Source organism: Pseudophryne corroboree, chromosome 5, assembly GCF_028390025.1.
Source record: "Pseudophryne corroboree isolate aPseCor3 chromosome 5, aPseCor3.hap2, whole genome shotgun sequence".
Lineage (NCBI taxonomy): Eukaryota > Metazoa > Chordata > Amphibia > Anura > Myobatrachidae > Pseudophryne > Pseudophryne corroboree.
The window spans coordinates 660,901,502-660,915,783 of NC_086448.1; positions in this window are offsets into that span (position 1 = coordinate 660,901,502).

The window sequence follows — 14,282 nt, forward strand, 5'->3', positions numbered from 1 at the left end:
GGGGTTTGTGTTCCTGGAACACTGGGCGGACTTCTCAGTCAGGCGCCATCTCTTTTGTCGTAACGGATTGCACCTGACTGAGGAGGGGGCAGCGGTGCTGGGGGGAAGGATGGTTAGAAGGTTGGAGGAGATTTTAAACTAGGAGCCTTGGGGGAGGGTTTAGCTAGAAACTACGGGTCGTGCAGTGAGAATTGTGGGGTTGGCGGTAGTAAACGAAATGGGGGAGAAGTTGAGGGGAGGGTAAGAGCAGGCGGTAAGGTTACTAACATGGGTACTAAAAGAGATTTTACCAAAGCACTAACCAATGACGATTACAGGTCATCATTGCTACATAAGGTAAAAGATGTCCCTAACGCAAGGGAAAATACTTATCGTAGTTGTATGTATGTAAATGCTAGAAGCATTACTGGTAAAAAGGGTGAACTAGAAATACTTGCAGCAAGCAAACAGTATGAAATTATAGGCATTACTGAAACTTGGTGGGATGAATCTCATGATTGGACAGTCAATCTAGAGGGCTATACACTGTTTAGTAGAGACAGACTAAATAAAAAGGGGGGAGGGGTGTGTCTTTACGTAAAGCCGTTTTTAAAACCTGATATACGGGAAGATATTCAGGAGGGGACTGTAGACACTGTCGAGACATTATGGGTAGAAATTGCATGCGGGGAAAAAGGAATAAAAACATTAGTATTGGGTGTATGCTATAGGCCACCTGGTATCAACGTATCTGATGAGGAATTATTACTAAAGCAAATTGAAAGAGCAGCAGGAGTAGGAGACATAGTAGTGATGGGAGATTTTAACTATCTAGAGATAAACTGGAAAAATGATTCATGTGATACTGCTAGGGGCAATATGTTTTTAAACACACTTAATGATAACTACTTAGTTCAACTAATTGAGGAACCAACTAGGTACAATGCAATCTTAGACCTGGTATTAACAAACAATGGGGATTTGGTATCAGGTATTATATTAGGGGAACCCATAGGAAACAGCGACCACAATATGGTCACATTCAATATCAGTTTTCATAAACAGCCCTATACTGGCTCAACTAGGACTCTAAACTTTAGCAAAGCGAATTTTGAAAAGATGAGGGTATTTTTGAGGGATATTGAATGGGAAGGTTTGTTTTTATTAATAAATACTATGGAGAAATGGGAGGTACTAAGATTCCTGCTAGCTAAAAATACACTCAAATTTATTCCTACGAGCAGCAAAAAAAGGAATAAAAATCATAAGGGCAAGAAAAGGCGAGCATTTAAAAAATACAAATCTGACGGGGAAGCAGAGTCATTTCAGCACTATAAGGAATGTAACAAAATATGCAAAAAGGAAATAAGAGCGGCTAAAGTAGAAACTGAAAAACTAGTAGCAAAGGAAAGCAAAGCGAATCCCAAAAAATTATTTAAATACATTAATAGCAAGATATTAAAGAAGGAGAGTATAGGCCCTTTAAAAGACAAGTTGGGAGTCTTAAGCAAAAATGATAATGACATAGCGGACACACTAAATGAGTTTTTTCAACAGTATTTACTAGAGAGGACCCAATTCAGTGACTAACACATAATCTCAATAATGAGAATATCCCACTGATAGGTACTTATTTAAGCGAGGAGGTAGTCTGTGACCGATTAAAACATTTAAAGATTAATAAGTCACCAGGTCCTGATGGTATTCACCCAAGGGTTCTAATGGAGCTTCACTCTGAACTTGCAAAACCGCTATTTTTGATCTTTAAGGATTCAGTAATATTAGGTATGGTTCCCAAAGACTGGCGTATAGCGGAAATAGTGCCTATATTCAAAAAGGGAAGTAAAGCTGAACCAGGTAATTATAGACCAGTTAGTCTTACATCTATAGTGGGGAAAGTATTGGAAGGTATTCTAAGAGACAGTATTCAGAAGTTCCTTGAAGTCAATAAGGTCATTAAAAGGAATCAACATGGGTGTATGAAGGACAGATCCTGTCAAACCAACTTACTTGGCTTTTATGAAACAGTAAGCGCAAACCTAGATCAGGGTAAAGAGGTGGATGTAATCTTTTTAGATTTTGCCAAAGCATTCGACACTGTACCACACATGAGACTTATCTACTAGTGATGAGCGGATTCGGTTTTACTCGGTTTTACTCGGTTCTCAAAACCGAATCTTATTGGCTCACTGATGTCACGTGTTTTGGATAGCCAATAAGATTCGGTTTTGAGAACCGAGTAAAACCGAGTAAAACCGAATCCGCTCATCACTATTATCTACAAGCTACAAGAAACAGGGCTAGGAAGCACAATATGCACTTGGGTCAAAAACTGGTTAGATGATAGGGAGCAGTGCGTTGTGGTTAATGGATCTTTTTCAAATTGGACTGAAGTGCTAAGTGGTGTGCCGCAAGGCTCAGTATTAGGACCGCTATTGTTCAATATTTTCATTAACGACCTAACAGAAGGTCTAGAGAGCATGGTGTAAATTTTTGCAGATGATACCAAATTGTGTAAAGTTATAAATGCGGAGGGGGATTCTGAGTCACTTCAGAACGACTTAGTTAAATTAGAAGCTTGGGCAGCGAAATGGAGAATGCGCTTCAATACAGACAAGTGTAAGGTAATGCACTGTGGTAACAAGAACAAAAATAACACCTACCTACTAAATGGGGTAAAATTAGGGGATTCTGTACTGGAAAAGGACTTAGGTGTCCTCATAGATAGCAAACTAAGCAGTAGTACCCAAAGTAGGACTTCAGCAAAGAAGGCTAATAAGATATTAGCATGCATAAAATGGGGAATTGATGCTAGGGACGAGAGTATTATACTCCCGTTATATAAATCACTTGTGAGGCCACACCTTGAATACTGTGTACAATTCTGGGCACCTTACTACAAAAAGGATATCCTGGAGCTAAAAAAGGTTCAAAGGCGGGCGACCAAACTTATTAAGGGTATGGAGACGCTGGAATACGAGGAAAGGCTTGCAAGACTAGGCATGTTTACACTGGAAGAGAGGAGATTAAGAGGGGACATGATCAACATTTACAAATATATAAGGGGACAATATACAGATCTTGCGCAGGACCTGTTTTTGGTTAGATCAACACAGAGAACTCGTGGACACTCACTCAGGTTAGAGAAGAGGAGATTCCGCACAATATGGCGTAAGGCTTTTTTACGGTAAGGACGATACGTGTTTGGAATTCCCTGCCTGAGGGAGTTGTAATGGCCGACTCAGTCAACACCTTTAAGAATGGGTTAGATAAATTCCTAATGGATAAGGATATCCATGGTTACGGGGCATAGTCACGCACTATGGTTATTATAAAAAAGAGGGATAAAACGTAACGGCAGTCATCAACTTCAGTCAAAATTTTATACAAAATAATCGTGCATAGGAGACCACAAATAGGTTGAACTCGATGGACAATTGTCTTTTTTCAACCTTAGATACTATGTTACTATGTTACTATGTTACTTAGATGTCAACCGTGGCACTCTAAATACACTAGACACCTACAAAAACTCTCACGTAAAGTAGAACGCCAGTGGCGTAAATCTCGTACTTCAAGTGACTTTCTCACATATAAGACCGTGTACCACTCTTATTGTAATGCTCTGGACATTGCCAAACAAACATATTTTCAATCTCTCATCTCTGCTCAAGCCTCTAACCTCAAGCGACTTTTTAATACATTTAAATCACTTCTTGTCCCTCCCTCACCCAACCCACCCGCCACTGTCAGTGCGCAAAATCTTACTTCCTATTTCAAGGACAAGATTGACAAGATCCGAAATGAAATGGTATGCTCTTCCACAGCAAGTGACCTGCTCAATTCTCTCCCTGAATACTCTAACATCTTCTCTTCCCTTGATCCTACAAATGAAGATGAAGTATCTGCACTCTTTTCATCTGCCTACTCTAATACCTCTCCCCTTGACTCTATACCCTCACAAATTAGTAAAGCTCTGTCTGCTGTGTTCATCCCAACCTTAACTAAAATCTGTAATCTCTCTCTGTCTACTAGTATCTTGTCTTCTCTATACAAGCATGCAGTGATTACTCCTATTCTGGAAAAAACAACACTCTGACCTTAACTCTCTCTCAAACTACCGTCCCATCTCTCAGCTCCCATGCCCCTCCAAGCTACTTGAGAGACTTGCCTACACTTGCATCACACACTTTGTTAACTCACACAGCCTACTGGACCCACTTCAGTCAGGATTTCGTGCCCAACACTCCACAGAGACAGCACTGACTAAGGTAGTGGATGATTTGGTCATTGCTAAATCTAAAGGACATTACTATCTACTTATTCTCCTTGATCTCTCGGCTGCTTTTGACACTGATGAGCCACTCTCTTCTCATACAAACACTACAATCCCTAGGGATTCAGGACACAGCCCTTTCTTGGTTCTCATCCTACCTATCTAATCGCTACTTCAGTGTTCGTTTCTCTGATTCCACCTCCTCTTCGCTACCTCCCTCAGTTGGAGTACCGCAAGGCTCAGTCTTAGGTCCTCTGCTTTTCTCTATCTATACCACATCTCTTGGCAAGCTAATCAACTCTTTTGGATTTCAGTACCATCTGTATGTGGATGATACTCAAATCTACCTATCCTTCCCTGATTTGTCACCATCTGTATTGGGCTGTGTCACTGAATGCCTTTCTGCCATTTAATCTTGGATGACATCTCGCCACCTCAAACTTAATATTTCCAAAACAGAATTAATTATATTTCCACCGGCCAATAGTAATTTCCAACCTGATATCTCTATCACTGTTGAGAACTCGGCAATCATCCCTACCCCACAAGCTCGCTGCCTAGGTGTCATTCTTGACTCTGAACTGTCCTTTGTTCCCCACATTCAATCTGTCTCAAGATCATGTTACATACATCTAAAAAACATATCCAAAATACGACCATAACTTACACAAGACACAGCAAAAACTCTAATCCATGCTCTCATTATCTCCCGCATTGCTTATCGTTATAGTATCTTGACCGGTCTTCCCAAACATAGGCTCTCACAACTACAATCCCTTTTGAGTGCAGCTGCGAGGCTAATCTTCCTTGCTAGATGTTCATCGTTTGCAGATCCGCTCTGTCAGTCCCTCCATTGGTTACCAGTATTCTATCGTATTAAATATAAAAAACTTTTACTGACATACAAGGCTATAAACCAAACTGCACCAACATATATCTCTTCACTCATCTCAAAATATTTCCCTACCCGACCTCTCCGCGTCTCTCATCCACACGCATTACTTGTTCATACTCAAAATTACAGGACTTTATCCAGGCTTCACCCACTCTGTGGAATGCCCTACCATGCACAGTAAAACTCGCTTCTAGTCTACAAACCTTTAAACGTTCCCTGAAAACTCACCTCGTCAGACAAGCCTATCAAATTCCAGACACACTCACATAACCTTCAGTGCTTCCCTATCTAATTACACCCTCTCTGTACAGTATACATAACATCACATTTTTTGTCTATTTACTCTAACAACCTCCTGACACTTGGCCAACATTGTGGGGTGATCATATCATACAACCCATTAAGAAACTATCAATCTGGTGGACCATTATGCAATAGGTAGCATCTATCCTTGTGTATCAATGTCTATTTCCCTATAGATTGTAAGCTTGCGAGCAGGGCCTTCCTACCTCTATGTCTGTTTTTACCCAGTTTTGTTCTATTACTGTTGTTCTAATTGTAAAGCGGGACAGAATATGCTGCGCTATATAAGAAACTGTTAATAAAAAATAAATAAAAATAATATAAACAATAATATATATATTTTACTAATTTGTGCGACATTGTAACCGCAATGTGTGATATAAAAAATATTAATACATATTGCTGACTCATTTGTGTGACACTGTAACCGCAGAGTGTGATAGCACAAAATATTTATTATTTTTTTAATGTGTCATATCAGTATATATCCAGAGACTGCAGCTGCTCCGTCCATCTAGGGGTGTTCTATCAGTCCACCCAAAACAAAATACATTTTTTTTTATATTTTTTGCTGTATTCTCCTAGTATACATCCAGGGGTGCTACATCCATTTCAGGGTGCTGTGTCCATAGCTCATATTCTTATGTTATAACTTATGGCCCTATTTTCATAATTCTTCTTATTACAACATTCATTCAAATTAATATTATCAATGATAATTAAAAAATAAATAGATTTAAATTAAATTAATATAACTAAACTTTCCACACTTGAATAGTGAACCTTCTGCATGTCGAATATATCTTTGAGGAAACTAAGAACTTAATCCTAATTTGAAAATAATTTCTAATGAATGATTAGCAAACCTTCTCCATGTCAAAGATATCTTTCAGGAACAGAAGAACTTGATCTTAATTTTAAAATAATTTCAACAGATGATTACAGCATTTAAAATATATTGTTAACTGCCAGGTGTTTGCAGCCCGCTGCTGTCGCTTAGCTTAGTCATCCAGTAACCTTGGTGCAATTTTTTGGCCTAAACTTGATAAAAACAACACTGTGAGCTGTGAGGTGTTCAGAATAGACTGGAAATGAGAGGAAATTAATGTTATTGAGGTTAATAATACTGTAGGAACAACCCCCCCCCCCCCCAAATTCTGTTATTTTAAATGGTTTTTATGGGTTTTTTCAAAAAAGTCCAGATCCAAAACCAAAACCCACAAGGGCGATTATGGCAAAACCAATACAGACCCAAAACACGAAGGAGATCCAGATCCAAAACCAAAACACAAAAACCGAAAAATGTTCCGGCGCACACCCCTACTTTTTTTTTTAATACTAGCTTTTATCTATACAGTATGTTATAATTTTGAAGTAATGATGTGTGTCTTGATATATCCCTCATGACAGGTATGAAAACAGTTTCCTGTGCCTCAGGCAAGCCCTGCATTTCTAGTTTATATTACAACAGGGTTTGTGGTAACATTCAACAACCACAGGGGTTTTCATTGTTCCAAGATACTAGTAAACTAGTTTTACAACTGCAAGAGATTGTGTTAATTTTCCCTGTCAAAGTGATGGTACATATGGTTTCTTGACAGTAAAGTCAAACTTAACAAGAAGAGAAAGACAATCTAAGTCTTACATATTAAATATCTGAATGTTTTATTAATATCCTTTATTTATAAATCACTAACATGTTACACAATGTGCCTTCTCATTAAAATGAATGACATACATTGACATTAAAACAGAAGGAAAAAGACAATCATACAATCTATTGAGTGGGGAGAACACATGATGCACAGGTTAAAGAGGAAATATTGCTGATCATTGTGGATGAGAGAGGAGAGTTTTAATGATAATTGGAGTAAGAATAGAGCTTTTAAAGGAAGGGGATAGCATTTTTTTTTTGAAGGGAGTCTTTGGAGTGCATTATAGCTTTATGAATTTTGAAAGGAGTCTGATAGAGCTAGTCAGGGGGCTCCAAAGAAACTGGAGAGATTAAGTATTGCGAAATTAAAGTTTGGTACTTCTGCTAAGTACAGTACTTATACTTGGGTGTGTGTATGTGTATTGTATTTATGCTCTGTTACCCTGTTACTGTTATGTACGGTTACCCTGTACAGCACTGCATACACATTTTGCACCTTAGAATTAAAAGTTATTATTATTATTATTATTTTCTCTTACATCCTAGAGGATGCTGGGGTCTACATTAGCATCATGGGGTATAGATGGGTCCACTAGAAGCCATTGGCACTTTAAGAGTTTAACAGTTTGGGCTGGCTCCTCCATCTATGCCCCTCCTACCAGACTCAGGTTAGAAAATGTGCCCGGAGGAGCTGGTCACAGCTAGGGGAACTTCATAGGAGTTTTTCTAGTTTTGTTGTTTTTAATAGAGTTAGGCACAGGGAGGCTGCTGGCAACAGCCTCCCTGCTTCGTGGGACTTAAGGGGGGAGTAGTGTCCAACCCTGAGAGGTTAATGGCCACTATCTCTGCTGACAGGACACTGAGCTCCTGAGGGTGATGATCGTTAGTCGCCCCAGGCGACTGCTCACTCCCGCAGCATGCCACCACCCCCTAAAAGAGCCAGAAGATTCCAGTGGCGAGTGAGTCACCGGCCCCCACTGCAAGCAGGGAGCCAGTGTGAAGATGGCAGCAACAGGATGGGAGCGCAGTACTAACTGTGCTCTAGAGGCTCAGTGGTACACAGTGCGGTGCTTTGAGGGGTGCCCTGAGCCAGCGCCTATACCCTACACTGGTCACCAAGGTTGTTAGGGACCTTGGTAATGCTGCCACTACCATTCCTCAGGCCAGTATAAAGAAGTGAAGAGTGGGAAGCAGCGCCATGTACAGGGGCAGAGCTTCTCCTCAGAGTGGACCCAGCAGCATTCAGCACCATTTTCCTGCCTGCAGATCCAGTACAGGGACACTGACAGGGAGAGCTGTCCCTCCACGCAACTCCAGCTATCCTGTGCGGTACCAGGGGGTTGTGGAAGGGGGGGAGGCTGTGAAATTACTGTGTAGTCTATTAAGGTACACAGTCAGCACCAGGTAGTTGTAATATATCTGGATAGGATGAGAGAGATATATCTGCACACTTAAAAGGATAAAGAAAGTACTTGTACCGTGGTTTTCTAACGGACCCCAATAATCATAAATCGCTTAATAGATATTATTGTGTGGGGGTGCAGCCCTATTACAACTGTACTTGGAAACAAAAACAGAGAGAACCTGGAAGTGGTTGCTTAGTTGGGCGCACATTCACAATTTGTAATGGATTCTTATATCTTAATAAAACTTAGCTTTTAATGCTTATTCCTTATAAAAATAGGCCCCGTTTTCCGGGGATTACGCAGCAAAACATAGAGGTCAAAATATTAGACACATACAAACAAATAAGTGAAAAAGATCAGAATATGGTGCAAATAGAATTAAAAAGCGGAACCTCCACCTATCACTCCTGCAAGGTGTGTTAATAAAGATGCTATTAAAGCCACAGAGGTTTTATATTATAGTGGATCATCTAATCTCCCAAATAGATTTAGTTCTTACTGTGGAAAAAGCAAGTGATAAATACTGAAGTCATGCTTTCAAATAATGTTCACGGAAGACAATTGGGTTCAGCCTCGTTAAAGCTGCTATACAGCGAAACGTGCACGTCGGCATTTCAGTGGCCTGCCACGCTCCTTTAATGTTTATGCAATGGTGTAGAAAGTAATCATATTGAAAGTTTAATAGACCTGTACTGGCACCTTCTAACATTGAAGTTATTTAATTAAAGTATAAGTGTCAGCAGTGTTCTCTATGGTATTAGCCCTGAGAGTAGGAGGGGAATATATGTGATCTGTCCAGGTCTAATCTACTGATTGATTAAAGCAAATATCTAAAGTGTATGACGTTGCCCTTAACAACCGCATGGTGTGGCTACCCCAAGTCTAAGGGGCAAACATAGGGAATATATTCAATCAACGTACAGAGTGTTAAAACCATATTACTGGTTGGTAATGCAATATTATATTACTACACTAAACCACTATTGTCGTTAGCCAATTAACGGTGACTGTATTTACTATTCATTTGAAACTAGTGAAGCTAACTGCATGTGTAACAGGATTAACTGCATGTGCAACACAGTGTGTGTACAGTAACAATTTGATACTCTCAATTTGACATCTTTCCCTTCAATGTTTGAGTGACCCAATCTGCGTGCATATATACTATCCCTTATATTATTTAATTGATTTAACAATCCGGGTGGTTCACATTCAGATACAGCCCAGTAATATTAATACTGCAAGGGTACATACTTCTAGTTGGAATTCACCACAGGATGTCTAATTGACACACATTGTGAGATAACTGTGGGAGAAACACTGTTGCAATGAAGTAACAATATAATGCGCCCAGACAACTGAAGAACATACTGTAGCCAATTAGGTTTCTACATCTTTTCAAGGGTCTCCAATAAGAGTAATATAGAACACAACCATGGTTACACTCTGATAATATTTATCACTCGCTTTTTCCACAGTAAGAACTAAATCTATTTGGGAGATTAGATGATCGACTATAATATAAAACCTCAGAGACTTTAATAGCATCTTTATTAACACACCTTGCAGGAGTGATAGGTGGAGGTTCCGCTTTTTAATTCTATTTGCACCATATTCTGATCTTTTTCACTTATTTGTTTGTATGTGTCTAATATTTTAACCTCTATGTTTTGCTGTGTAATCCCCGGAAAACGGGGTCTATTTTTACAAGGAATAAGCATTAAAAGCTAAGTTTTATTAAGATATAAGAATCCATTACAAATTGTGAATGTGCGCCCAACTAAGCAACCACTTCCAGATTCTCTCTGTTTTAGTTGTATTATATCTACCTAGGGAAGCGATGTGTGTGGGTTGGCTCCAAGCTCTGTTTTTCTCTGTGGCACACTTGGAAGAAAACTGTGTCTGACATTTTCCTGTGTGTGGGGGGGTTTGTTTTCTCACATAGCCATGTCTAGGGACTCTGTGTCTTATGCTGATGAGGACATTTCTTCTCCAGAGGAATCCATTCCTTGTACACAGGAATGAAATGTCTTGTCTCAGATCCCTATTACTGAGCCTGAGTGGTTGACCTCTATTAAGGGAATGATCTCTCAGATCTCTACTAGGATAGCTCATACTGAGACTGAAACTCGGGTTTTAAAGAAGTCTATGGTACTTTGTTCAGGTTCTGTTCCTATTCCTTCAAAATTGCCTAGCATATACCCACAGAAACGTGCACTTGCCCAGATTATGCAAGATGACACGGATACCGACTCTGACACAGCAGAGGGTGATGGGGATGTGCTAAGATGGGTGGCATCCCTGGCAAAGGGGGTGCAGCACATTATTGAGGCCATTAGGGATGTGTTACACATTACTAACACACCACCTGAGCAGGTTGAGGAGGCTTACTTCACAGACAATAAGAAAGCCGCGCTAACCTTCCCTGCGTCTAAAGAATTAAATGCTTTATTTGAAAAATCCTGGGAATACTGGAGAAATAATTCCAGATCCCCAAAAGGGTTCTGGTTGCTTTTCCTTTCCCTGAGGAGGATAGAAAAAAATGGGAAATCCCACCCATAGTTGATGCATCTGTTTCCAGATTGTCAAAGAAGATAATTTTACCTGTCCCTGGGTCTACCGCGTTAAAAGAACCTGCTGATCATAATATTGACACTACACTCAAATCCATATACAATGCTTCAGGGGTGGCGTTAAGGCCCACTATTGCCTGTGCATGAATTTCTAAAGCTATAGTAAAGTGGTCAGGCACGTTACTAGAGGATTTGGATACAATAGATAGAAGTGACATTTAATTGTTTTTATGTAACATACAGGATTCTGATGGGGTTCATAGTGGAATCCATAAAGGACCTGGGTACGATGACTGCAAGGATATCTTCCATGTCTGTCTCAGCTCGCAGGGGTCTCTGGCTATGCCAATGGTCTGCAGAAGTGAAATCCAGGAGAAGTGTGGAGAACTTACCCTACACAGGTCAGGCTCTATTTGGGTAAGCATTGGATTATTATTATCCTTTATTTATATGGCGCCACAAGGGTTCCGCAGCGCCCAATTACAGAGTACATAAACAAATAATCGAACAAGAAAACAGCAACTTACAGTTGATGACAGTATAGGACAAGTACAGGGTAAATAAACATAGTTACATCAGCAGATGACACTGTAATAAGTATCAGGTGGCAGAAGACTTATGGAATTGGTGCAGTTGAAGATTATTAAAGTAAGAAAGGATAAGCACATGAGGGAAGAGGGCCCTGCTCGTGAGAGCTTACATTCTAAAGGGGAGGGGTAGACAGACAGGGGTGACACAGTTGGGGTACATAGAGAGCGTAGAACAGAGGGTTAGGATGAGATTTTGCTGGGTTTGGTGAAGAAGTGGGTCTTGAGAGCCGTTTGAAGTTTTGTAGAGAGGTGGAGAGTCTGAGGGGGAGAGGTAGGGAATTCCAAAGAAGTGGTGCAGCACGTGAAAAATCTTGGAGGTAGGAGTTGGAGAAAGTAATCCGTAGGCAGGAGAGTCGGCGTGCATTAGCAGAGCGAAGAGGACGGGTGGGAGTGTAAAGGGAGATAAGGTCAGAGATGTAGATGGGAGAAGAGTGGGTGAGGGCTTTGTAAGCGAGTGTGAGAGGCTTGAAATGGATTCTGAAAGGGAAGGGGAGCCAGTGAAGGTCTAGTAAGAGAGGAGAGGTGGACGTAGTGCATTTGGTGAGGAAGATGAGCTGGGCAGCAGTATTGAGGATAGATTAGAGTGGAGAGAGGTATTTGTCAGGAATGCCAGTCAGGAGCAGATTACAGTAGTCCAGTCTGGAGATGACCAGTGAGTGGATAAGAGTCTTAGTAGCATCCTGGGTCAGAAAGGGTCTGATCCTGGAAATATTTTTTAGATGAAAATGGCAGGTTTGTGAGAGGTGCTGAATGTGCGGTTTGAAGGAGAGGGAGGAGTCAAGGATTACTCCAAGACAGCGCACTTGGGGGCTAGAGGAGATAGTAGTGCCATCAATAGATAATGAGATTGTAGGAGGTGAGGTTATGCGGGAGGGAGGGAAGATGATCAGCTCGGTCTTAGACATGTTAAGTTTAAGAAAGCGCTGGGACATCCAGGAAGATGTAGCAGAGAGACAGTTGGAGATACGAGTGAGGAGAGCAGGGGAGAGGTCTGGAGAGGAAAGATAGATTTGGGTGTCATCAGCGTAGAGATGATATTGGAAACCAAAAGAACTGATGAGCTTACCTAGTGAGGACGTATAGAGAGAGAAGAGAAGAGGACCAAGGACAGAACCTTGGGGTACCCCTACAGTTAGTGGAAGTGAGGGGGAGGTGGAGTCATGAGAGGAGACAGAGAAAGAACGGTCAGAAAGGTAGGAGGACAGCCAAGAGAGGGCAGTGTCACATAGACCAATGGAGTAAAGAATTTGCAGTAGGAGAGGATGGTCCACAGTGTCAAAAGCAGCAGAGAGATCAAGTAGAATAAGTATAGAGTAGTGTCCCTTAGATTTAGCAGCATGGAGGTCATTGCATACTTTTGTAAGGGCAGTTTCAGTGGAGTGGAGAGGACGGAAGCCAAACTGGAATGGGTCAAGCAGTGAGTGTGAGGAAAGAAAGGAAGTAAGACGGTTGTAGACAATACGCTCAAGGAGTTTGGAGGCAAAAGGGAGGAGAGAGATGGGTCGGTAGTTGGAGAGAGTGTTTGGATCAAGTGTAGGTTTTTTAAGAATAGGAGAGATGAGTGCATGCTTGAAGGCAGAGGGGACAGTGCCTGATGAGTGGATTGGATGCGTGGATTTCCACGGCAACCGCAGGTAAGTCACATTTTCTTCCATCAGCTGTGCCTTCTAAGAAGAAACCCTTTTCTTCATCTGCATCGCAGTCCTTTCGGACTGCTAAGACAAAAAAGTTCAAACCTCCTACCACGTTCTTTAGAGGTGGTCATGCGAAATAAAAAAGCCTGCACCCGCAGGCTCCCAGGACCAGAATCCAGCTTCTGGTTCATCAAAATCCTCAGCATGATTGTGGACTGCAAAGCCTGGAAGACGGGCTGGTTGGTGCAAGGCTCAGACGTTTCAGCCACATCTGGGTGTTGTCAGGCCTGGAACCCTGGGTACAGGATATTGTGTCCGAGGGGTACAGACTGAAGTTTCAAGAACTTCCACCGCACCAATTCTTCAAATCAGGCTTGCCAGCTTTGCTGGCAGACAGGGTTATCCTAAGGGAAGCCATCCAATAATTGGAAAAGTCACAGGTCATTGTCCCAGTTCCGCCTCATATGCAAACCAAGGGTTATTATTCAAACCTTTTTGTGGTACCGAAACTGGATGGTTCGGTCAGACCGATTTTGAACTTTAAATCATTAAACCCTTAAACCCTTATCATAAACCCTTAAATCATTAAACCCTGAGGGAGTTAAAATTCAAAATGGAGTCTCTGAGAGCGGTGATATCAGGTCTCTGGAGGAGGGAGAGTTTCTGGTATCCCTGGATATCAAGGATGCATACCTCCACGTTTTCCGATTTGGCTACTGCACCAGGCTTATCTCAGATTTGCACTGTTGTACTGTCACTATCAGTTCCATGCACTGCCATTTGGCCTCTCCATGGCACCGAGGGTGTTCACCAAGGTGATGGCAGAGATGATGGTTCTCCTCCGCAGACAGGGAACATAATTCCATATCTGGACGATCTGCTGATAAAGGCATCGACCAGGGAAAAGTTGTTGCAGTCTATTGCTCTCACGACTCATCTGCTCAGGGACCATGGTTGGATCCTGAAACTTCC